The 27,943-nt window shown below is 33.9% G+C and overlaps 3 non-coding genes across 3 annotated transcripts; all 3 read left to right on the top strand.

The window, feature by feature from the left end:
- Positions 1 to 226: 226 nt before the first annotated feature.
- Positions 227 to 298, top strand: TRNAT-UGU (transfer RNA threonine (anticodon UGU)). The gene has a single exon. It is a non-coding gene; the product is annotated as a tRNA-Thr (tRNA).
- Positions 299 to 14,401: 14,103 nt separating this feature from the next.
- Positions 14,402 to 14,473, top strand: TRNAT-CGU (transfer RNA threonine (anticodon CGU)). The gene has a single exon. It is a non-coding gene; the product is annotated as a tRNA-Thr (tRNA).
- A 6,706-nt stretch (positions 14,474 to 21,179) lies between these two features.
- On the top strand, positions 21,180 to 21,251 carry TRNAT-CGU (transfer RNA threonine (anticodon CGU)). Its single transcript has one exon. It is a non-coding gene; the product is annotated as a tRNA-Thr (tRNA).
- The last annotated feature ends 6,692 nt before the right edge of the window (positions 21,252 to 27,943 follow it).

Genomic DNA, 27,943 nt, shown 5'->3' with positions numbered 1-27,943 from the left:
GCTTTACGCTTAATTTAAAACAACAACTATTATATATCTGAACAGAGGAGAAAACAGTACAATACCTTACTGTTGGAAATGTTGTCGAAGAGATGTTCTTAATATTATATTTTTTTTACGTGTGATCGTTTTAACAATGCTAAATTAATTCACTGAACAATAAGCGAATATTGAAAAAATGTAGAAGATTAAAGAGAAAGAATGCGTTTTTAAAAAATATGTACAAGCCATCATAGCTCAGGGGTAGAGCACTGGTCTTGTAAACCAGGAGTCGTGAGTTCGAACCTCAATGGTGGCTTGTATAACTTGACGGATGCTTTTATTTTCATCAACTGCAATTGAACAAAATAACATAATAATGTTTTACGATAAATATAGCGATACATTATTTTTCATATAATTTAAATTATCAATAAAAGCGACATTGTTATTCAAAAAATTAAGCTGAGTTTTCTCTGCTCCTATTAATTTTGTACGGCTTGTGGAAATCAATATTTCCAAAACTGCTTGAAGAATAATCCTGTTCTGGATATATCTATTATAAAATTCTTGAATTAATATAAATCTCTAGTTTGACTTCATTAAAATCGATAAATGCTGTAGACATGGAGGAAAAACAGAATTTTTTGTTCGAAAACATAATGTAGACACTACTTCCAACCCTGTTTCTTTACTTTCTGAGAGCCCCTAGATTTGGGCTGGAAATTATATGTGCATATGGATTGAACGTTTGGGTATATATGTATGTGTACCCAGGAAGGTCAGTTGCACTGGACCTTTTCCTCTCTTTTTTTTTTTGTTAGAGTGAAATGTTTAGTATATTAAAATTATTATATGAGGATTAGGTAACCCATATTTACTCAGACCCCTTCGGGGTAATGTCCATGTATTTTGCACTATCAGTTCCTTCACTAATGTCTCGCTCATAGGTGGCATGTTTTTATTTTAGTATTTATTATTATTATTATGTATGTATATATATATTATATTTGCCCCCCGCTAGTATAGCGGTGTGTCTTCGGATTTAAACAAAACCGCTAAAACCAGGGATTCGATTTCCCTTGATCGGCTAAGCAGATAGCCCCTTGTGGCTTTGTGATAAGAAAATACACATACTCATTTTATTTTTATTTATTTATTTTCATTATTTCTTTATTTTTAAAATAATTTTATGTTAATAACCTAATTTGTCAAATAATCGGGGAGAGGTGTTTAGGACTATCTTTATCACATACGAGGGCTGTTCAAAAAATACTCGGACTGACGTCATAAAACAAAATGTACTTTATTTAGAAGTTACAGGTCTGGGACCCCTTCAAGGTACTCTCCTCCCCAACGCACACACTTATCCCAACGGTGTTTCCACTTGTTGAAACAGTCCTGGTCCGCTTCTTTGTAATGTCCTCCAGCTCCTTCGTCGCATTTGCCTTAATCTCGGGAATCGTCTCAAATCTTCTTTCTTTCAAGGGTCTTTTGAGTTTGGGGAACAAGGAAACATTGCAAGGAGCAAGGACAGGTGAGTAGGGAGGGAGGGAGAACAGTGATCGAGTGTTTGGCCAAAAACGCACGAGTTCTGAGGCACAAATTTCGCAGCAACGCGGTGCATCTTCAATTTTCGGTCAAAATCTCGTAACAAGATCCAACTGATATCCCAAACTCTTCAGCAAGCTCCCTAACAGTCAGACGTCGATTTGCCCGCACCAGGGTGTTGATTTTGTCGACGTGTGGGTCGTCAGTTGACATGGAAGGACGTCCAGGACGCTCATCTTCTTCAATGGACTGTCGACCATCCTTAAAACGTTCATGCCACTTGAAACATGCCGTACGCTTCATAGCAACATCACCGTAAGCCGTGTTAAGCATAGCAAAAGTTTTAGTCGCAGATTTTCCAAGTTTAACACAAATTTTCACAGCAACTCGTTGCTCCTTCAGGTCATTCATTCTGGAATCCGCCAAACGAAAAAATCGCACTTCACTTAAAACCGCGTAGCTAATACACAAATGAAGATATCTGCAATCGGGAAATGGCATCGTAATCAGCTGATCTGTGCGAACCTAGCGACAGCATGCGGATTCCACTGGAACCAACTGGAGCCGCGCAATTTAAACAGTCCGCGTATTTTTTTGAAATAACCTCGTATGCAATACCTATCGAGTTCGCATAATAGTTCACTTTTTCTCCTAATTTTACCGAAATATTTTATTTTACTAGGTAGGATCTATCTACTATTGTTTGTGTATTTGAATATTTATGCATAAACTTTGAAGTGGTTTTGGGTACTATATATGCTGTCCTAAGTAGTATATTTTATAATGACTCTAGTTTGGCTGATTGGTCGATAACTGTTTGGTTTATTGGCTGGCACACCTTCTTTATGAAATATGAATGTATAAGCTTACTTCCCAGAGTAACCAGGGTAAAAGAATAATGAAAAATTGCTTATAGATGATCAAATAATTTCAAAGTGCCTTTTTTGAAGATAATTGTTTGTTTGCCGTCAGTTTCTGGTGATTCTGTTAATGTAAATTTTTGGTAAGCATTACATTATTATAGTTATTTATGTTATTGGTGTTATTGTAGTTAGTATTGATTGGGAAAATGTTGTTTTGTTGTTTGTTGTTGTGTTGAATTACGCACAAAGGTACACAATGAGTTACATGTGCTCTGCCCGCCGCGGATATCGAAACCCGGTTTCAGGCGTCGTAAATGCGCAGGCATACCGGAGGGGGGCTGTTTTGAAAATATGGGCTTTCTAATTCTGTGTTATTTGTTACGTTATTGTTTACTCTATTGTAAAAATAGGTGTTCACGTCTGGGTCGTTGTGTTTTGAAAGTGTTTTGTAGTTCTTGTCTGAAGGCTTCTGATTTTTCTTTGTTGGTGTGCACTAATGTGTTATTTTATTCTAGTGTTGGGTATTTTCTTATTGTGGCTTCTTTGGTGAGTCTTTATAGGTGCGACCGAAACTTTCTAAAATCGTTTTTTTTTTTCGTTTAGTTGGAAGCAAATGTTATCCGATTTTTCTTCGTTTAACAATATAATTTCTGGTGTGATTTTATTTCTCATACTGCTTATTTGTGTTTTTATTTCTTTGTCTCTTGTTGCCATGATCTGTCTATTTAATTGTCTTTTTTTCTGTTTTATTAGTTGTTTGTTCGATTTCCATGCGTTATTTATAGTTTTATGTTGTTCCTATGGTACAGTATCCGATGCTGGTTTTGGTAGGTACTCTGTGATTATTTGACTCTAACTATCAACTTTTACTTTGTTGTTGGCTGTATGCTCAACATTTTCTGGTAATATGTTGTCTAATTCTTTCTGATATTCTTGGCAATTAGCTTAATTGTAGTTGAATTTGTCTTGTTTAAAGGTTACATCTTTATGGGGATCGAGATCGAAGGTACACCATATTGGAAGAAGATCACTGTCAACGTCTTTTCTCACATTAAAATTTAATAACTTTTGTTTGATATTAAAGAATGTGAGGCAGAAGTCTAAGATATCTCTTGTATTTATAGCGTACGTAGTATGCGTAGGTGTACTGTCGTTTATTACGGCTATATTATTTTCATCAATGAATTGCAATAGATGTCTTCCGTTTGTGTTGGTGGATTTACGTCCAAAGTTTTATATTCACTATTCAGATCACCTATTACAATTGTATTTGGTTGTGGGAAAAGATATTGTGGAATAGGTTTATATCAATACATTTGGTTGGTGAACAATAAATACCTGCTTCTGTTATAATTGAATGGTTATCTAGCAGGATATCAATCAGTGATAACAAGAAATCCCACTTGTAGAAAAAAATATACATGTAAAAACGGCTGGTTTGGGTTGTAAAAATTTTATGTAGAGGAGTGAACAACGTTTCGACCTACTTCGGTGATGGTCAGGTTCACAAAGAAAGAAGGAGGTAACTGACCGATAGCTGACTATGTGTTTGAAGAGGGATGTTTAACTGAGTTTAGGAATGTAGAGGGCGTGCTTAGATGTTTGATTATATTTATTAATATGCGTATAAAGGTGTTTCTTTGTATTGGTTTATTTAGGGTTTGAGTTGTTGTGTAAGCAAGGCTTCTTTAATTCTGCGTTTGTTTATGTTTGTTTCTTTATTTAGTAATTGGGTGTTTTGTATGGTTAAGTTGTGTTTATTTGAGTTGCAGTGTTCGAAAACGTGTGAAGGTGACTTTTTGTGTTCTTTGAATCTGGTTTCCATTTTCCTACTTGTTTCACCAATACAGAAGTCGTGGCAGTTATCACATTGTATTTTATAAACAATGTTGGTGTGGTGTTTTTCAGTGTAATATTTACATAGTATATACGTCAGTTTTGTGCCTAGTTTTTAAATAAATTTGGTATTAACTGAAATGTCATATTTTGTTCCTAGATTTTGCCAAATGTTGGTTATTTCTCTGCTGATGTCGGGAATATATACCGCAGTATATGGTTTCGTGATTTCTTCGAATTGTGGAGATAGCTTGTTGATGTTGATGAAGTATTGTTTCATGTTGTCTAATTCGTCGTTAATTTTATCTGGTGAACATAGTTTTATGGCTGTGTTTATTTGGTTTCTTAGTATGCTAAGTGTTTGTTTCATTTCATGAGCTGAGTCCTAGGGAATGTATAGTCCAGTATGGGTGATTTTTCGGTGGACTTCTGTTTTAAATTGTGTATCGGTTCTTGTAATTTTAAGGTTGAGAAATAATATGTGATTGTTTTCTTCCTGTTCACACGTGAAGTTAATGTTGGGATGTACAGAGTTAATGTGATTGAAAAAATTGAGTGTGTTTTCTGTAGATATGAATCCCACAATCGTGTCGTCTACGTATCTGTACCAGTATAGTGGTGAATGTATTGCTATGTTAATTGCTTGTGTTTCAACTTGTGTGATAAACATATTGGCTAGAACTGGTGATACTGGGTTGCCCAAGCTTAGACCACTTGTTTAGATGTAGTTGTGGTTGTTGAACATTAAGTTTGTCTTCATCGTGGTGAATTCTATGAGGGTTGCTAATTGGTCACTGGGAATGTCTATTGATGGATTAGGGTTTTGGATATAGAGTTCTAAGGCTATAACAGAGAGGGATATAACATTGAAACTGGCCATTAAATCTTTATGATTAAGTTGATATAGGTTAGATTTCAAATTTAAAGAGTCTTTGATGAATGATCTGGCTGATGTTACATGTTTGGAGAAGGCCCATGCCATGTATTTATTAAGACTGTAATTTAACGATTCATAAGTGAACATTATTGGTCATAATAGACAATCTGGTTTATGAGGCTTGGGGATGCCTTATATTTGTGGTGTGCGTGAGTCGGTCTTGTGTAGCTAGGACTAAAGTGATTTTGAAATTGTGTTGGCTTTTTTCAATTTTGGTAGTATTTTGTTTAGTTGCATTTCGCGTGTTTTTGTTTCATTTGTTTGTAATGGTTTAAATTTGTATGTGTCTGATAGGATATTCTTCATTTTTTGGATGCATTCATTCGTATTCATTATGACTATAGCGTTTCTTTTATCTGCTTTTAGAATTTTTATGCTTTTGTTTTGTAATGGAATTAATGTCTTGTTCTGTGAAATTGTTTGTTAGCTTTCTGTTTTGTGAAATTATATTGATGGTTTCATGAGAAAATTCTTTGAAAAATCGTTTAAGATGTTTTTAGGTGTTTCTGGAAAATATAAAATTTTTAATTTTTGTCTTGGAAGTTTGGATGTTGTATGTCAATAAAATTTTGAAGTTGTCTTCTTTCTGTCTGATGTTTTCAGTTGTTTTCTTGTTTTTTGTTTTCTGGGGAAAGTATCGCAAGTCTCCTGACTAGGTCTTCTAAACTTGTATTAATTTCTAAGGTTGGAATGTACCTAGGTGTTATTACGAAGTTGAATCCTTTGTTAAGTAGATGTATCACGTCTGTGTTTAATTGTCGGTCGTATCTGTTAATTATGAGTTCAATTAATGGTTTGTCGTGTTGGTGACTTTTCTGTTGTTTGCATTTTAGATTTTCTAGTTTTTTTGTGGCAGATCTTTTGTATTTGTCATTCCCAGTGGTCATTTGGTTTATGTTTCGTTGTATAAGTCCGCAAATCTCTGGTTTCATGCAGCATGCCAGTTGAAGTTCTAGGTTCATTTTTTTGTTAATGTAAGTCATATAGATTTTATATAATAACATAATTCCTCTGTTAACATCATGGTTGTTTTATCTTTTCTAATTGCCATATATTTTCATATTTTAAATCTATTGTTATGATAAATCAGGGTTTCACTTAGAATAATAATATCAGGGCTAATTTCTATTATTATGTCTACGCTTTCGTGTTTCTTGGAAGTAAGTGAGCCTAAAATTGTGAACTTATGTTTTTAGTAAGCATTTAGTGATTGTTGTAATTAGTTGTGGTATGTATTTTCTTGCAGCGCTTATGAATAGATCAAAGCAGTTTTTAGTTTGGGATAAATTTGTGTATTGTGTAATGAAATCTGTAAAGATGTTTTATTTACATTTACTATTAAACTTGTTTCGTCGTTTGTGCTCTCTTTTATTGTATGAGTGTTGTTCTCTTGGGTGTTTGTTTTGTCTGTGTTTTGGTTAAGTTTTTGTGTATTGTTTACTGTTTTCGTTGAGTTTTGTTGTTCTTTTGTTTGTGATTTTTGTTGTGTGATGTTTTCCTTCAGCTTTTGTGCATTTGTCATTGTATGTCTTTTTTGTAGCAGTGTGTGTTTGTTGTGCAGTTTTATTACTTATATCGTTTGGAATTTGTTTTGTTGTTTTATTTCATAGATACGCTGTTTTATTTTCTTGTACAAGTGGCAAACTTTGTAGTTTGCTGTGTGTGTTTCTAGGTAGTTGCAACAATTAGGAATTACTTACTATTTTTTACAGACAAATATATGGTACTTACCGCCATGTACACAGCACCTCGGTGTTGCTAAACGTGCCGCTGATACGTGACCATATCTTTGTCAATTATTGCATTGTATAACTACAATTGCTGGTCTTTTCAATTGCTCTACTTGAAAATTTTGGTACCACAGAGTTAATACCGATGTTTATTAGGTCCAGAATGTTGTAATTTTTTCTGTGTCTACTCTTATTAAGTTTGTTTGTTTGTTTGTTTGGATATTATTCTTTCGACTTTACTGTAAGGTATATTTTAATCCTGTAGTGCCTGTTGTGTGTCTTCTATGTTAATTGCGTAGTGCACCCAACGAATTACGATTACCTTGGGCTGTGGTATGCTACCTGGTAGGTGGATATTAATGTTTCCAGGTGTAAAAAGCGTCCTTCGGCCATTCTTTTAGTAGCTTTTGAGGTCAGCAGCTCCTTTTCACGAACAAGGACACCGCCACTGGGTAAACGCTTGTCATTGGCGATTTCCACAATTGGATTACATCGTCTGATTTCCACCGCAATTTGCGGTTGGTTGTATGTGCGAGGTACACTTTGGATTATAGAAGACTTTGGGGTTGTTTAGATTTTGGTGTTATTTTTCGGACCTTATAGTATCATTTTGTGATGAATTTCGTCTTTTTGTTTTTGATAGCACTTGTGTAAAACCTTGTTTTTCAGTGTTTTGTTCCTCATTTTGTTAATGGATTTCGGCTATATCATTAATTGTTGTGTATCAGCATTCAAGGTGTTATTTGGGCCAGTTGGTTTGTTTTTAGTATTTATAAAGGTGGAGGAAACTATCACAGTATGAGAAGTTTCTCCACTTTCTTCTTCATTTTCATAATTTTCACTGGAGTTAGTTAACAATTTTTATTCTTGCTTTTCATTTTCTCCTTATATTAATATCTTTATCTTTATCAAAAGATGATAATTTTGGCCACATTACATCAGGCCATGAATGGGATTTGATATCTGGCCACCTAATGAACTACACTTACTTAGCTTGTTTTTCATGCCACTGGTAGAACATGCGTCTTGGTTTTTTAGACGTCATGTTCTTTTACTAAGCGGTTGTCAGCGTCGCTCTAGGTTAGGCGACCCGCACTTTCGTCGTCCAGGTGAAGTCTTAGGCTTCCTCACGTTAAACAGGTTCTGTAACTTATTTGAGTATTTCTTAGCGCTCTTTCACCCATATAAGTGTATATATCTCACTCAGAAGGAAGTTCTTCTTTTCCTTGTATTCGATAGCTCTTTGAAACCTCTCTCTTCTTCTCGCTAAAGGTCTCCTGATCTCATTATTTAAAATTGTTTATTTGTTTTGAATTTCGCGTACCTAAATTAGCAGTGTAAGACCAGAGGGAAGGCAACTAGCCATCACCAACCACGGTCAACTCTTTGACTACTCATTTACCAATGAAGAGTGGAATTGATCTGTCCCATCATAACGGCACGACCGCTGAAAGGGCGAACATGTTTGTTGTAAAGGGAATGCGAACCCGTGAACCTCACATTACGATTCCACTGCCTTCATATCTGGCTTCGTCTCTGAAAGCGTTCTACTTCAAGAGTAAATACAACCAAAATTAAGATTAGCCAATGGTTTTTGTATTTATTGCTTTTCAATTTTTTATATTTTAAGGTCTTATAACCTTCAGAGCTCATAATTATGCTTGTGATTTATGGCATGAGAACCTTTTTTACTTACTTCACAAGAACACAAATTGCAACGGCAAGCGTCCCTTGTGTGACTGGCTGGTGGACAATATATTCGTGTATTGCTTTACGAATGGCCACAAGAGGTGACCCCTTCAATCGGTCTTTGCTTCATGTTCGTTGCGTTCGTCGTGACATCTTACACACGCGCGGGTGTGTGTTTTTCGTATAGCAAAGCCACAAAAGGCTATCTGCTCAGCCCACCGAGGGGAATCGAACCCATGATTTTTGCGTTGTAAATCCGGTGACATACCGCTGTATTAGCGGGGGTTTTACACACGCATCATCGAAATAAAAGTGTTCAGCAAGGAAAAAGTCGATGGTAAAATTCCTAAGAAAATGAATTATTTTTATAGACATTCCGATCAGGGTGCGATAATTTCTAATGAAGAAATATGTTTATAAAAATAATAACCACATGTAATAAAAGTAATATTCTAGAATAAGTAAATATAGAATTTTGATATCTTTGTGATATCATTTATAATCTGAGATAGTTACAGTTACTAAGTAGTAAAATAATTAGGAAAAAATTTAGTTACTGGTTGAAGTAAATTAATGAATGTTTTTCCTTAGTATAATTATATCTATAATTTAATTGGATTATCTCAAACAGCTTCTAAACGCATAAACAATTTCGTCGATTTCGATATTTTTAAACAAACGAGAGAAGGAATCCACTACTAAATTTTAATTGTTTGAATGTTAAAATACGAAATCCAACTGCGAGGATGGAACTCATAACATATGGGTTATTTGACCAACACTCTACTACTGATTTTAACAATTTATGCTTGCATTTTTAAATGTATGATTTATAGAGAATAATATTTACCTTACGTAAGTGTTAACATAATGAAGAGGCTTCTTGTACAGGTGATGCATATAACACAATGAAATAATAGTAGTATTCATATTGAATCAAAATTAATGCTTGAACACAATATCTTTAGTTTAAATATTATTTCTATTGTAACTCCTAAATCAGGAAGTAGATTCGAAGAAAGAATATTATATTGATCTTTGTTGTCCCTGTTGTGTGTAAAAAAGTGTTAAGGTTTCTCTGTTTTAATTATCTTGTTAAATAATTTGTGAAAAAATTATGTATATCATAAGAGTCTCACAAATAAATGTCTATAAAATGATCAGCACCTGTTTTTGCAGTTTTTAAGATGGTTTATTTTATGATATATGGCTGTACTTTTTTGATCAGATGACCACCTTCGTAAACAGATATATTTGTATGACACAATTTTCAATGATGCTTCATTAATGTTTGAAAAAATTCTTTTCATAACTGGTAGGTTGATATTTATGTGTAGAAAAATCTAAAAAATAAAATTCAAATAAATGCTTTCTTTATGCAGTGTTTGGAGAAAAGCAAACAGAATTGAACTATTGTGTGTGCTACCTCCACTGGTAGCGCAGCCGAATGTATGCTTGCTTACAATAATAAAAAAGCGGTGTAGCTTAATGCGTAATTTCAAAAAACAACTGTTATATATCTGAACAGAGGAGAAAACAGTACAAAACCTTACTGCTGGAAATGTTGTCGAAGAGATGTTCTTAATATGTTTTTTTTACGTGTGATCGTTTTAACGATTCTAAATTAATCCACTGAACGAGAAGCGAATATTCAATATACTGTAGAACATTAAAGAGAAAGAATGCGTTTTTAAAAAATATGTACGAGCCATCATAACTCAGGGGTAGAACACTGGTCTTGTAAACCAGCAGTCGTGAGTTCGAACCTCACTAGTGGCTTGTATATCTTGAACTTGACGGATACTTTTATTTTCATCACCAGCAATTGAACAAAATAACATAATATTATTTTACGATAAATATGGGGATACATTATTTTTCATATAATTTAAATTTTCAATAAAAGCGACATTGTTATTTAAAAAATTAAACTGCGTTTTCTATGCTTCTATTAATTTTATACAGCGTGTGGAAATCAATATTTCCAAAATTGCTTGGAAAATAACCTGTTTTTGATATATCTATTATAAAATTCTAAAATTAATATAAATCACAAGTTCGACTTTACTAAAGTTGATAAATGCTGTAGACATGGAGGGAAAATAGAATTTGTTGCTCAAAAACATAATGTAGACACTACTTCCTGCCTTGTTTCTTTAGTTTCTGAGAGCCCGTAGATTTGCTAATGTTATTTTCTGGTAAGCAGTAGATTGTAAAAGTCATTTATGTTATTGGTGTTATTGTTGTTATTATTGTCTAGGAAATAGGGTTTGTATAATTCTGTGTTATTTGTTACATAATTATTTACTGTATTGAAAAATAGGCGTTCACGTCTGGGTCGTTGTGTTTTGAAAGTGTTTTGCAGTTGTTGTCTGAAGGCTTCTGGTTTTTCTTTGTCGGTGTGCGCTAATGTGTTATTTTGTTTTAATGTTGTGTATTTTCTTGTTGTGGCTTCTTTAGTGAGTCTTTTAGGTGCGACCGAAACTTTCTAGGGTCGGTTTTCCATTTAGTTTGCAGCAAAAGTTGTCCATTTTTCTTCTTTTAACAATACAATTTCTGGTCTCATTTTATTTCTCATACTGCTTATTTGTGTTTTTATTTCTTTATCTCTTGTTGCCATAAACTGTCTTCTTAATTGTCTTCGTTGTTTTATGAGTGTTATTAGTTGTTTGTTTGATTTCCATGCGTTATTTGTAGCTATTTGCTGCTTTTAGTAGGCACTCCGTGATTATTTGACTGCAACTATCAGCTTCTTTGTAGTCGAATTTGTCTTCTTTAAAGGTTATATCTTCATGGGGGTGAGATCGAAAGTTCCATATTGGTACCATATCTACCATATTGGTAGAAGATCACTGTCAACATCTTTTCCCACGTTCAAATTTAATAACTTTGGTCTGATATTTAAGGAGGTGTCTAAGGTATCAGTTGTATTTGTAGTATACGTGGTATGCGTAGGTTCACTGTCGTTTATTAGGGCGATGGTATTTAATCAATGAATTGCAATAGGTGTCATCCATTTGTATTTGTGGATTTATGTCAAAGTTTTTATGTTTACTATTTAGATCACATATTACAATTGTATTTTGGTTGTGGGAAAGATATTGTGGAATAGATTTATGTAATACATTTGGTTGGTGATATATCTACTATAAAATTCTTAAATTAATATAAATCCCTAGTTTGACTTTACTAAAATTGATAAACGCTGTATATATGGAGTGAAAATAGAAAGTTTTCGTTCGAAAACATCATGTAGACACCACTTCCAGCATTGTTTCTTTACTTTCTTAGAATCCCTAGTTTTTGGCTGGAAAATATAATATTTACATTTGGATTCAACGTTTTTCTTATTTTCATTATTTATTTATTTTTAAATAATTTTATGTTAATTATCGCTCTCAGATCAGAATGTCTATAAAGATAATTCATATTCTGAGGCATATTAGAACCGACTTCTTTTCTTGCCGAAAACTTTTATTCCGGTTACGCTCGGGTAAGATAACAGGACAAACTCTACGAACAGAGACCAAAGAATGCCTGAATGGGTCACCTGTTCTTACTAATGTGTAGTCTACCAGCCAATTATTAGAAACTAAAATGTCACATAAAGGACACTTACCGTTGCAATTTGTACTGTTGTGACATCAGTAAAAAAGTTGCTCATGCCATGAATCATTAACATAATTATGTACTCTGAAGGCTTTAAGTTAACCTTGAGACATATAAATTTTAAAAGCAATAAATAAAAACAATTTGCTGCTGTTAATTTTTGTTTTATTTAGTCTTGAAGCAGAAAACTTTCAGAGGCGTGGTCAGGTGGTTAATACTCTCGGATCGTAATGTGAGGTTTCGTGCTCGAATCTCTGTGATATCAAACATGCTTTCTCTTTGAACAGTGGGGCTGTTATAATGTGATAGGTCTATCCCACTACTCATTGGTAAAAGAGTAGCCCAAAAGTTGGCGGTTAGTGGTAAAGACTAGTTGCCTTTCATCTGGTCTTTCACTCCTAAATTAATGTCGGCTAGCGCAAGTAGCTCTCGTGTGGCTTTGCGCAAAATTCACAACAAGCAAACAATTGTAAGCAATGAGATCAGGAGACCTTCAGTGAGAATAAGCAAGAAGAATGGAGAGTTTTTAAAGACCTCTTGAATATACAGTAAAAAATCTTTTATCCCTTCTTCTGAGTGAGATATATACACTTATATGGGTGAAAGACCGCTAAAAATACTCAAATACAGAAACTGTTAAACGCGAGGAAGTCTAAGACTTCACTTGGACAACGAAAGTGCCGGTCGCCTAACCTGGAGCGATGCCGACAACCACATAGTAGAAAAAAGAACATGACATCTAGAAACCAAGACAATTAAAAAGACAGCTCATGACAACAAGAGACAAAGAAATAAAAACACAAATAAGCAGTATGAAAAATAAAATGAGACCAGAAATTATATTGTTAAACGAAGAAAAATCGGATAACATCTGCTCCCAACTAAACGAAAAAAAAACCGATCCTAGAAAGTTTCGGTCGCACCGATAAAGGCTCACCAAAGAAGCCACAACAAGAAAATACCCAACACTAGAATAAAATAACACATTAGCGCACACCAACAAAGAAAAAGCAGAAGCCTCCAGACAACAACTACAAAACACTTTCAAAACAAAACGACCCAGACGTGAACACCTATTTTTACAATAGAGTAAACAGTGATGTAACAAATAACACAGAATTATCCAAACCATATTTCACAATCAATATTAACAACGATAACACCACAACGTAAATGACTATAATAATCTACTGCTTCTTAAAAATTTACATTAACATAACTCAAACAAGCAATTTAGAATTCAAAAAATAAATCACCAGAAAAGGACGGCATACAAGAAATTCTCTTCAAGAAAGGCACTTCGAAATTATTTGATCATCTATTAGAAATTTTTCATTTATCGTTCTACCCTTGCTACATCTCAGTTTCTTGGAAGCAAGCTAATACATTAATGTTCCATAAAAAAGGTATGCTAGCCAATAAACCAAACAGTTATCGACCAATCAGCCTGACCAGCTGTAAATGAAAAATTCTTGAACGAATAATCAGTAATAGACTCTCCACATTTTTGGAAATAACGTCAAAATTACTCGAGAGACAAAACGGATTAAGAAAACTTAGACAAAAGGCATATCACTTAGTAAGGTTAACTGGAACAATAATTATTAGATTTAACAAGAAAAGAATTAGGCGAAGAACAAACTATGCTAGGGAGTCTAACTGATAAAAACAATGGAGTAACAGCTGAAAACATCCTCAAAATATACAAAACGTATATAACTGTAATAGACTATGCAGCTTCAGCGTGAATTAACGTAAGCAAAGAACAATTCTAAACCAAACAAGAGTCATTATAAAATATACTACTTACGACAGCATGTAGAGTGCCCAAAACCACTCCTTCAAAGTTTATGCATAAATATTCAAACCCACAAACAATAGTAGATAGACCCCTACATACTACAATAAAATATTTCGATAAAATGTGGAGAAAAAAAATGAACTATTATGCGAACTCGATAGGTATTGTATATAGATAGTCCTGAACACCTCTCCGCGATTGATATACAAATTATATACCTGAACAGAGGAGGAAACAGCACAATACCTTACCGTTGAAAATGTTGTCGAAGAGATGTTCTTAATATTATACTTTTTACGTGTGATTGTTTTAACAATGCAATATTAATATTTTGAACGATAAGTTGATATTAAACATACTGTATAGTTTCTTAACGAAATTATACGTTTTTCAAATAAAGCAATGAGCCATCATAGCTCAGAGGTAGAGCACTGGTTTCGTAAACCAGGGGTCGTGAGTTCGAACCTCACTGGTGGCTTGTATATCTTGAACTTGACGGTTGCTTTTATTTTCATTACCTGTAATTGAACAAAATAACATAATAATGTTTTACGATAAATATAGCGATACATTATTTTTCATATAATTTAAATTTTCAATAAAAGCGACATTGTTATTCAAAAAATTAAGCTGAGTTTTCTCTGTTCCTATTAATTTTGTACGGCTTGTGGAAATCAATATTTCCAAAACTGCTTGAAGAATGATCCTGTTTTGGATATATCTATTATAAAATTCTTGAATTAATATAAATCTCTAGTTTGACTTCATTAAAATCGATAAATGCTGTAGACATGGAGGAAAAACAGCATTTTTTTTGTTCGAAAACATAATGTAGACACTACTTCCAACCCTGTTTCTTTACTTTCTGAGAGCCCCTAGATTTGGGCTGGAAATTATATGTGCATATGGATTGAACGTTTAGGTATATATGTATGTGTACCCAGGAATGTCAGTTGCACTGGACCTCTTCCTCCTTTTTTTTCCTTGTTAGAGTGAAATGTTTAGTATAATAAAAATTATTATATGAGGATTAGAGTAACCCATATTTACTCAGACACCCTTCGGGGTAATGTCCATGTATTTTGCACTATCAGTTCCTTCACTAATGTCTCGCTCATAGGTGGCATGTTTTTATTTTAGTATTTATTATTATTATTTATGTATGTATATATATATTATATTTGCCCCCCCCCGTTAGTATAGCGGTGTGTCTTCGGATTTAAACAAAACCGCTAAAACCAGGGATTCGATTTCCCTTGATCGGCTAAGCAGATAGCCCCTTGTGGCTTTGTGATAACAAAATACACATACTCATTTTATTTTTATTTATTTATTTTCATTATTTCTTTATTTTTAAAATAATTTTATGTTAATAATCTAATTTGTCAAATAATCGGGGAGAGGTGTTTAGGACTATCTTTATCACATACGAGGGCTGTTCAAAAAATACTCGGACTGACGTCATAAAACAAAATGTACTTTATTTAGAAGTTACAGGTCTGGGACCCCTTCAAGGTACTCTCCTCCCCAACGCACACACTTATCCCAATGGTGTTTCCACTTGTTGAAAAAGTCCTGGTACGATTCTTTTGTAATGTCCTCCAGCTCCTTCGTCGCATTTGCCTTAATCTCAAGAATCGTCTCAAATCTTCTTTCTTTCAAGGGTCTTTTGAGTTTGGGGAACAAGAAAACATTGCAAGGAGCAAGGTCAGGTGAGTAGGGGGAAAACAGTGATCGAGTGTTTGGCCAAAAACGCACGAGTTCTGAGGCACAAATTTCGCAGCAACGCGGTGCATCTTCAATTTTTCGGTCAAAATCTCGTAACAAGATCCAACTGATATCCCAAACTCTTCAGCAAGCTCTCTAACAGTCAGACGTCGATTTGCCCGCACCAGGGTTTAGATTTTGTCGACGTGTGGGCCGTCAGTTGACGTGGAAGGACGTCCAGGACGCTCATCATCTTCAATGGACTGTCGACCATCCTTAAAACGTTCATGTTACTTGAAACATGCCGTACGCTTCATAGCAACATCACCGTAAGCCGTGTTAAGCATAGCAGAAGTTTCAGTCGCAGATTTTCCAAGTTTAACACAAATGTTCACAGCAAGTCGTTGCTCCTTCAGGTCATTCATTCTGAAATCCACCAAACGAAAAAAATCGCACTTATCTTAAAACCGCGTAGCTAATACACAAATGAAGATATCTGCAATCGGGAAATGGCGTCGTAATCAGCTGATCTGTGCAAACCTAGCGACAGCATGCGGATTCCACTGAAACCAACTGGAGCCGCGCAATTCAAACAGTCCGCGTATTTTTTGAACAGACCTCGTATGCAATACCTATCGAGTTCGCATAATAGTTCACTTTTTCTCCAAATTTTATCAAAATATTTTATTGTAGTATGTATTGATCTTTGTTGTCCCTGTTGTGTGTAAAAAGTGTTAAGGTTTCTCTGTTTTAATTATCTTGTTAAATAATTTGTGAAAAAATTATGTATATCATAAGAGTCTCACAAATAAATGTCTATAAAATGATCAGCACCTGTTTTGCAGTTTTAAGATGGTTTATTTTATGATATATGGCTGTACTTTTTTGATCAGATGACCACCTTCGTAAACAGATATATTTGTATGACACAATTTTCAATGATGCTTCATTAATGTTTGAAAAAATTCTTTTCATAACTGGTAGGTTGATATTTATGTGTAGAAAAATCTAAAAAATAAAATTCAAATAAATGCTTTCTTTATGCAGTGTTTGGAGAAAAGCAAACAGAATTGAACTATTGTGTGTGCTACCTCTACTGGTAGCGCAGCCGAATGTATGCTTGCTTACAATAATAAAAAGCGGTGTAGCTTAATGCGTAATTTCAAAAAACAACTGTTATATATCTGAACAGAGGAGAAAACAGTACAAAACCTTACTGCTGGAAATGTTGTCGAAGAGATGTTCTTAATATGTTTTTTTTACGTGTGATCGTTTTAACGATTCTAAATTAATCCACTGAACGAGAAGCGAATATTCAATATACTGTAGAACATTAAAGAGAAAGAATGCGTTTTTAAAAAATATGTACGAGCCATCATAACTCAGGGGTAGAACACTGGTCTTGTAAACCAGCAGTCGTGAGTTCGAACCTCACTAGTGGCTTGTATATCTTGAACTTGACGGATACTTTTATTTTCATCACCAGCAATTGAACAAAATAACATAATATTATTTTACGATAAATATGGGGATACATTATTTTTCATATAATTTAAATTTTCAATAAAAGCGACATTGTTATTTAAAAAATTAAACTGCGTTTTCTATGCTTCTATTAATTTTATACAGCGTGTGAAATCAATATTTCCAAAATTGCTTGGAAAATAACCTGTTTTTGATATATCTATTATAAAATTCTAAAATTAATATAAATCACAAGTTCGACTTTACTAAAGTTGATAAATGCTGTAGACATGGAGGGAAAATAGAATTTGTTGCTCAAAAACATAATGTAGACACTACTTCCTGCCTTGTTTCTTTAGTTTCTGAGAGCCCGTAGATTTGCTAATGTTATTTTTCTGGTAAGCAGTAGATTGTAAAAGTCATATATGTTATTGGTGTTATTGTTGTTATTATTGTCTAGGAAATAGGGTTTGTATAATTCTGTGTTATTTGTTACATAATTATTTACTGTATTGAAAAAATAGGCGTTCACGTCTGGGTCGTTGTGTTTTGAAAGTGTTTTGCAGTTGTTGTCTGAAGGCTTCTGGTTTTTCTTTGTCGGTGTGCGCTAATGTGTTATTTTGTTTTAATGTTGTGTATTTTCTTGTTGTGGCTTCTTTAGTGAGTCTTTTTAGGTGCGACCGAAACTTTCTAGGGTCGGTTTTTCCATTTAGTTTGCAGCAAAAGTTGTCCATTTTTCTTCTTTAACAATACAATTTCTGGTCTCATTTTATTTCTCATACTGCTTATTTGTGTTTTTATTTCTTTATCTCTTGTTGCCATAAACTGTCTTCTTAATTGTCTTCGTTGTTTTATGAGTGTTATTAGTTGTTTGTTTGATTTCCATGCGTTATTTGTAGCTATTTGCTGCTTTTAGTAGGCACCCGTGATTATTTGACTGCAACTATCAGCTTCTTTGTAGTCGAATTTGTCTTCTTTAAAGGTTATATCTTCATGGGGGTGAGATCGAAAGTTCCATATTGGTACCATATCTACCATATTGGTAGAAGATCACTGTGAACATCTTTTCCCACGTTCAAATTTAATAACTTTGGTCTGATATTTAAGGAGGTGTCTAAGGTATCAGTTGTATTTGTAGTATACGTGGTATGCGTAGGTTCACTGTCGTTTATTAGGGCGATGGTATTTAATCAATGAATTGCAATAGGTGTCATCCATTTGTATTTGTGGATTTATGTCAAAGTTTTTATGTTTACTATTTAGATCACATATTACAATTGTATTTTGGTTGTGGGAAAGATATTGTGGAATAGATTTATGTAATACATTTGGTTGGTGATATATCTACTATAAAATTCTTAAATTAATATAAATCCCTAGTTTGACTTTACTAAAATTGATAAACGCTGTATATATGGAGTGAAAATAGAAAGTTTTCGTTCGAAAACATCATGTAGACACCACTTCCAGCATTGTTTCTTTACTTTCTTAGAATCCCTAGTTTTTGGCTGGAAAATATAATATTTACATTTGGATTCAACGTTTTTCTTATTTTCATTATTTATTTATTTTTAAATAATTTTATGTTAATTATCGCTCTCAGATCAGAATGTCTATAAAGATAATTCATATTCTGAGGCATATTAGAACCGACTTCTTTTCTTGCCGAAAACTTTTATTCCGGTTACGCTCGGGTAAGATAACAGGACAAACTCTACGAACAGAGACCAAAGAATGCCTGAATGGGTCACCTGTTCTTACTAATGTGTAGTCTACCAGCCAATTATTAGAAACTAAAATGTCACATAAAGGACACTTACCGTTGCAATTTGTACTGTTGTGACATCAGTAAAAAAAGTTGCTCATGCCATGAATCATTAACATAATTATGTACTCTGAAGGCTTTAAGTTAACCTTGAGACATATAAATTTTAAAAGCAATAAATAAAAACAATTTGCTGCTGTTAATTTTTGTTTTATTTAGTCTTGAAGCAGAAAACTTTCAGAGGCGTGGTCAGGTGGTTAATACTCTCGGATCGTAATGTGAGGTTTCGTGCTCGAATCTCTGTGATATCAAACATGCTTTCTCTTTGAACAGTGGGGCTGTTATAATGTGATAGGTCTATCCCACTACTCATTGGTAAAAGAGTAGCCCAAAAGTTGGCGGTTAGTGGTAAAGACTAGTTGCCTTTCATCTGGTCTTTCACTCCTAAATTAATGTCGGCTAGCGCAAGTAGCTCTCGTGTGGCTTTGCGCAAAATTCACAACAAGCAAACAATTGTAAGCAATGAGATCAGGAGACCTTCAGTGAGAATAAGCAAGAAGAATGGAGAGTTTTTAAAGACCTCTTGAATATACAGTAAAAAATCTTTTATCCCTTCTTCTGAGTGAGATATATACACTTATATGGGTGAAAGACCGCTAAAAATACTCAAATACAGAAACTGTTAAACGCGAGGAAGTCTAAGACTTCACTTGGACAACGAAAGTGCCGGTCGCCTAACCTGGAGCGATGCCGACAACCACATAGTAGAAAAAGAACATGACATCTAGAAACCAAGACAATTAAAAAGACAGCTCATGACAACAAGAGACAAAGAAATAAAAAACACAAATAAGCAGTATGAAAAATAAAATGAGACCAGAAATTATATTGTTAAACGAAGAAAAATCGGATAACATCTGCTCCCAACTAAACGAAAAAAAAACCGATCCTAGAAAGTTTCGGTCGCACCGATAAAGGCTCACCAAAGAAGCCACAACAAGAAAATACCCAACACTAGAATAAAATAACACATTAGCGCACACCAACAAAGAAAAAGCAGAAGCCTCCAGACAACAACTACAAAACACTTTCAAAACAAAACGACCCAGACGTGAACACCTATTTTTACAATAGAGTAAACAGTGATGTAACAAATAACACAGAATTATCCAAACCATATTTCACAATCAATATTAACAACGATAACACCACAACGTAAATGACTATAATAATCTACTGCTTCTTAAAAATTTACATTAACATAACTCAAACAAGCAATTTAGAATTCAAAAAATAAATCACCAGAAAAGGACGGCATACAAGAAATTCTCTTCAAGAAAGGCACTTCGAAATTATTTGATCATCTATTAGAAATTTTTCATTTATCGTTCTACCCTTGCTACATCTCAGTTTCTTGGAAGCAAGCTAATACATTAATGTTCCATAAAAAGGTATGCTAGCCAATAAACCAAACAGTTATCGACCAATCAGCCTGACCAGCTGTAAATGAAAAATTCTTGAACGAATAATCAGTAATAGACTCTCCACATTTTGGAAATAACGTCAAAATTACTCGAGAGACAAAACGGATTAAGAAAACTTAGACAAAAGGCATATCACTTAGTAAGGTTAACTGGAACAATAATTATTAGATTTAACAAGAAAAGAATTAGGCGAAGAACAAACTATGCTAGGAGTCTAACTGATAAAAACAATGGAGTAACAGCTGAAAACATCCTCAAAATATACAAAACGTATATAACTGTAATAGACTATGCAGCTTCAGCGTGAATTAACGTAAGCAAAGAACAATTCTAAACCAAACAAGAGTCATTATAAAATATACTACTTACGACAGCATGTAGAGTGCCCAAAACCACTCCTTCAAAGTTTATGCATAAATATTCAAACCCACAAACAATAGTAGATAGACCCCTACATACTACAATAAAATATTTCGATAAAATGTGGAGAAAAAAATGAACTATTATGCGAACTCGATAGGTATTGTATATAGATAGTCCTGAACACCTCTCCGCGATTGATATACAAATTATATACCTGAACAGAGGAGGAAACAGCACAATACCTTACCGTTGAAAATGTTGTCGAAGAGATGTTCTTAATATTATACTTTTTACGTGTGATTGTTTTAACAATGCAATATTAATATTTTGAACGATAAGTTGATATTAAACATACTGTATAGTTTCTTAACGAAATTATACGTTTTCAAATAAAGCAATGAGCCATCATAGCTCAGAGGTAGAGCACTGGTTTCGTAAACCAGGGGTCGTGAGTTCGAACCTCACTGGTGGCTTGTATATCTTGAACTTGACGGTTGCTTTTATTTTCATTACCTGTAATTGAACAAAATAACATAATAATGTTTTACGATAAATATAGCGATACATTATTTTTCATATAATTTAAATTTTCAATAAAAGCGACATTGTTATTCAAAAAATTAAGCTGAGTTTTCTCTGTTCCTATTAATTTTGTACGGCTTGTGGAAATCAATATTTCCAAAACTGCTTGAAGAATGATCCTGTTTTGATATATCTATTATAAAATTCTTGAATTAATATAAATCTCTAGTTTGACTTCATTAAAATCGATAAATGCTGTAGACATGGAGGAAAAACAGCATTTTTTTTGTTCGAAAACATAATGTAGACACTACTTCCAACCCTGTTTCTTTACTTTCTGAGAGCCCCTAGATTTGGGCTGGAAATTATATGTGCATATGGATTGAACGTTTAGGTATATATGTATGTGTACCCAGGAATGTCAGTTGCACTGGACCTCTTCCTCCTTTTTTTTCCTTGTTAGAGTGAAATGTTTAGTATAATAAAAATTATTATATGAGGATTAGAGTAACCCATATTTACTCAGACACCCTTCGGGGTAATGTCCATGTATTTTGCACTATCAGTTCCTTCACTAATGTCTCGCTCATAGGTGGCATGTTTTTATTTTAGTATTTATTATTATTATTTATGTATGTATATATATATTATATTTGCCCCCCCCCGTTAGTATAGCGGTGTGTCTTCGGATTTAAACAAAACCGCTAAAACCAGGGATTCGATTTCCCTTGATCGGCTAAGCAGATAGCCCCTTGTGGCTTTGTGATAACAAAATACACATACTCATTTTATTTTTATTTATTTATTTTCATTATTTCTTTATTTTTAAAATAATTTTATGTTAATAATCTAATTTGTCAAATAATCGGGGAGAGGTGTTTAGACTATCTTTATCACATACGAGGGCTGTTCAAAAAATACTCGGACTGACGTCATAAAACAAAATGTACTTTATTTAGAAGTTACAGGTCTGGGACCCCTTCAAGGTACTCTCCTCCCCAACGCACACACTTATCCCAATGGTGTTTCCACTTGTTGAAAAAGTCCTGGTACGATTCTTTTGTAATGTCCTCCAGCTCCTTCGTCGCATTTGCCTTAATCTCAAGAATCGTCTCAAATCTTCTTTCTTTCAAGGGTCTTTTGAGTTTGGGGAACAAGAAAACATTGCAAGGAGCAAGGTCAGGTGAGTAGGGGAAAACAGTGATCGAGTGTTTGGCCAAAACGCACGAGTTCTGAGGCACAAATTTCGCAGCAACGCGGTGCATCTTCAATTTTTCGGTCAAAATCTCGTAACAAGATCCAACTGATATCCCAAACTCTTCAGCAAGCTCTCTAACAGTCAGACGTCGATTTGCCCGCACCAGGGTTTAGATTTTGTCGACGTGTGGGCCGTCAGTTGACGTGGAAGGACGTCCAGGACGCTCATCATCTTCAATGGACTGTCGACCATCCTTAAAACGTTCATGTTACTTGAAACATGCCGTACGCTTCATAGCAACATCACCGTAAGCCGTGTTAAGCATAGCAGAAGTTTCAGTCGCAGATTTTCCAAGTTTAACACAAATGTTCACAGCAAGTCGTTGCTCCTTCAGGTCATTCATTCTGAAATCCACCAAACGAAAAAAATCGCACTTATCTTAAAACCGCGTAGCTAATACACAAATGAAGATATCTGCAATCGGAAATGGCGTCGTAATCAGCTGATCTGTGCAAACCTAGCGACAGCATGCGGATTCCACTGAAACCAACTGGAGCCGCGCAATTCAAACAGTCCGCGTATTTTTTGAACAGACCTCGTATGCAATACCTATCGAGTTCGCATAATAGTTCACTTTTTCTCCAAATTTTATCAAAATATTTTATTGTAGTATGTATTGATCTTTGTTGTCCCTGTTGTGTGTAAAAAGTGTTAAGGTTTCTCTGTTTTAATTATCTTGTTAAATAATTTGTGAAAAAATTATGTATATCATAAGAGTCTCACAAATAAATGTCTATAAAATGATCAGCACCTGTTTTGCAGTTTTAAGATGGTTTATTTTATGATATATGGCTGTACTTTTGATCAGATGACCACCTTCGTAAACAGATATATTTGTATGACACAATTTTCAATGATGCTTCATTAATGTTTGAAAAAATTCTTTTCATAACTGGTAGGTTGATATTTATGTGTAGAAAAATCTAAAAAATAAAATTCAAATAAATGCTTTCTTTATGCAGTGTTTGGAGAAAAGCAAACAGAATTGAACTATTGTGTGTGCTACCTCTACTGGTAGCGCAGCCGAATGTATGCTTGCTTACAATAATAAAAAGCGGTGTAGCTTAATGCGTAATTTCAAAAAACAACTGTTATATATCTGAACAGAGGAGAAAACAGTACAAAACCTTACTGCTGGAAATGTTGTCGAAGAGATGTTCTTAATATGTTTTTTTACGTGTGATCGTTTTAACGATTCTAAATTAATCCACTGAACGAGAAGCGAATATTCAATATACTGTAGAACATTAAAGAGAAAGAATGCGTTTTTAAAAATATGTACGAGCCATCATAACTCAGGGGTAGAACACTGGTCTTGTAAACCAGCAGTCGTGAGTTCGAACCTCACTAGTGGCTTGTATATCTTGAACTTGACGGATACTTTTATTTTCATCACCAGCAATTGAACAAAATAACATAATATTATTTTACGATAAATATGGGGATACATTATTTTTCATATAATTTAAATTTTCAATAAAAGCGACATTGTTATTTAAAAAATTAAACTGCGTTTTCTATGCTTCTATTAATTTTATACAGCGTGTGGAAATCAATATTTCCAAAATTGCTTGGAAAATAACCTGTTTTTGATATATCTATTATAAAATTCTAAAATTAATATAAATCACAAGTTCGACTTTACTAAAGTTGATAAATGCTGTAGACATGGAGGAAAATAGAATTTGTTGCTCAAAAACATAATGTAGACACTACTTCCTGCCTTGTTTCTTTAGTTTCTGAGAGCCCGTAGATTTGCTAATGTTATTTTTCTGGTAAGCAGTAGATTGTAAAAGTCATATATGTTATTGGTGTTATTGTTGTTATTATTGTCTAGGAAATAGGGTTTGTATAATTCTGTGTTATTTGTTACATAATTATTTACTGTATTGAAAAAATAGGCGTTCACGTCTGGGTCGTTGTGTTTTGAAAGTGTTTTGCAGTTGTTGTCTGAAGGCTTCTGGTTTTTCTTTGTCGGTGTGCGCTAATGTGTTATTTTGTTTTAATGTTGTGTATTTTCTTGTTGTGGCTTCTTTAGTGAGTCTTTTTAGGTGCGACCGAAACTTTCTAGGGTCGGTTTTTCCATTTAGTTTGCAGCAAAAGTTGTCCATTTTTCTTCTTTTAACAATACAATTTCTGGTCTCATTTTATTTCTCATACTGCTTATTTGTGTTTTTATTTCTTTATCTCTTGTTGCCATAAACTGTCTTCTTAATTGTCTTCGTTGTTTTATGAGTGTTATTAGTTGTTTGTTTGATTTCCATGCGTTATTTGTAGCTATTTGCTGCTTTTAGTAGGCACTCCGTGATTATTTGACTGCAACTATCAGCTTCTTTGTAGTCGAATTTGTCTTCTTTAAAGGTTATATCTTCATGGGGGTGAGATCGAAAGTTCCATATTGGTACCATATCTACCATATTGGTAGAAGATCACTGTGAACATCTTTTCCCACGTTCAAATTTAATAACTTTGGTCTGATATTTAAGGAGGTGTCTAAGGTATCAGTTGTATTTGTAGTATACGTGGTATGCGTAGGTTCACTGTCGTTTATTAGGGCGATGGTATTTAATCAATGAATTGCAATAGGTGTCATCCATTTGTATTTGTGGATTTATGTCAAAGTTTTATGTTTACTATTTAGATCACATATTACAATTGTATTTTGGTTGTGGGAAAGATATTGTGGAATAGATTTATGTAATACATTTGGTTGGTGATATATCTACTATAAAATTCTTAAATTAATATAAATCCCTAGTTTGACTTTACTAAAATTGATAAACGCTGTATATATGGAGTGAAAATAGAAAGTTTTCGTTCGAAAACATCATGTAGACACCACTTCCAGCATTGTTTCTTTACTTTCTTAGAATCCCTAGTTTTTGGCTGGAAAATATAATATTTACATTTGGATTCAACGTTTTTCTTATTTTCATTATTTATTTATTTTAAATAATTTTATGTTAATTATCGCTCTCAGATCAGAATGTCTATAAAGATAATTCATATTCTGAGGCATATTAGAACCGACTTCTTTTCTTGCCGAAAACTTTTATTCCGGTTACGCTCGGGTAAGATAACAGGACAAACTCTACGAACAGAGACCAAAGAATGCCTGAATGGGTCACCTGTTCTTACTAATGTGTAGTCTACCAGCCAATTATTAGAAACTAAAATGTCACATAAAGGACACTTACCGTTGCAATTTGTACTGTTGTGACATCAGTAAAAGTTGCTCATGCCATGAATCATTAACATAATTATGTACTCTGAAGGCTTTAAGTTAACCTTGAGACATATAAATTTTAAAAGCAATAAATAAAAACAATTTGCTGCTGTTAATTTTTGTTTTATTTAGTCTTGAAGCAGAAAACTTTCAGAGGCGTGGTCAGGTGGTTAATACTCTCGGATCGTAATGTGAGGTTTCGTGCTCGAATCTCTGTGATATCAAACATGCTTTCTCTTTGAACAGTGGGGCTGTTATAATGTGATAGGTCTATCCCACTACTCATTGGTAAAAGAGTAGCCCAAAAGTTGGCGGTTAGTGGTAAAGACTAGTTGCCTTCATCTGGTCTTTCACTCCTAAATTAATGTCGGCTAGCGCAAGTAGCTCTCGTGTGGCTTTGCGCAAAATTCACAACAAGCAAACAATTGTAAGCAATGAGATCAGGAGACCTTCAGTGAGAATAAGCAAGAAGAATGGAGAGTTTTTAAAGACCTCTTGAATATACAGTAAAAAATCTTTTATCCCTTCTTCTGAGTGAGATATATACACTTATATGGGTGAAAGACCGCTAAAAATACTCAAATACAGAAACTGTTAAACGCGAGGAAGTCTAAGACTTCACTTGGACAACGAAAGTGCCGGTCGCCTAACCTGGAGCGATGCCGACAACCACATAGTAGAAAAAGAACATGACATCTAGAAACCAAGACAATTAAAAAGACAGCTCATGACAACAAGAGACAAAGAAATAAAAAACACAAATAAGCAGTATGAAAAATAAAATGAGACCAGAAATTATATTGTTAAACGAAGAAAAATCGGATAACATCTGCTCCCAACTAAACGAAAAAAAAACCGATCCTAGAAAGTTTCGGTCGCACCGATAAAGGCTCACCAAAGAAGCCACAACAAGAAAATACCCAACACTAGAATAAAATAACACATTAGCGCACACCAACAAAGAAAAAGCAGAAGCCTCCAGACAACAACTACAAAACACTTTCAAAACAAAACGACCCAGACGTGAACACCTATTTTTACAATAGAGTAAACAGTGATGTAACAAATAACACAGAATTATCCAAACCATATTTCACAATCAATATTAACAACGATAACACCACAACGTAAATGACTATAATAATCTACTGCTTCTTAAAATTTACATTAACATAACTCAAACAAGCAATTTAGAATTCAAAAATAAATCACCAGAAAAGGACGGCATACAAGAAATTCTCTTCAAGAAAGGCACTTCGAAATTATTTGATCATCTATTAGAAATTTTTCATTTATCGTTCTACCCTTGCTACATCTCAGTTTCTTGGAAGCAAGCTAATACATTAATGTTCCATAAAAAAGGTATGCTAGCCAATAAACCAAACAGTTATCGACCAATCAGCCTGACCAGCTGTAAATGAAAAATTCTTGAACGAATAATCAGTAATAGACTCTCCACATTTTGGAAATAACGTCAAAATTACTCGAGAGACAAAACGGATTAAGAAAACTTAGACAAAAGGCATATCACTTAGTAAGGTTAACTGGAACAATAATTATTAGATTTAACAAGAAAAGAATTAGGCGAAGAACAAACTATGCTAGAGTCTAACTGATAAAAAACAATGGAGTAACAGCTGAAAACATCCTCAAAATATACAAAACGTATATAACTGTAATAGACTATGCAGCTTCAGCGTGAATTAACGTAAGCAAAGAACAATTCTAAACCAAACAAGAGTCATTATAAAATATACTACTTACGACAGCATGTAGAGTGCCCAAAACCACTCCTTCAAAGTTTATGCATAAATATTCAAACCCACAAACAATAGTAGATAGACCCCTACATACTACAATAAAATATTTCGATAAAATGTGGAGAAAAAAATGAACTATTATGCGAACTCGATAGGTATTGTATATAGATAGTCCTGAACACCTCTCCGCGATTGATATACAAATTATATACCTGAACAGAGGAGGAAACAGCACAATACCTTACCGTTGAAAATGTTGTCGAAGAGATGTTCTTAATATTATATTTTTACGTGTGATTGTTTTAACAATGCAATATTAATATTTTGAACGATAAGTTGATATTAAACATACTGTATAGTTTCTTAACGAAATTATACGTTTTTCAAATAAAGCAATGA

The sequence above is a fragment of the Tachypleus tridentatus genome, chromosome 1, assembly GCF_004210375.1.
Source record: "Tachypleus tridentatus isolate NWPU-2018 chromosome 1, ASM421037v1, whole genome shotgun sequence".
NCBI classification, from domain to species: Eukaryota; Metazoa; Arthropoda; class Merostomata; order Xiphosura; family Limulidae; genus Tachypleus; species Tachypleus tridentatus.
Note: the sequence above shows the minus strand (reverse complement) of the source record. Positions and strands in the feature narration are given on the sequence as shown.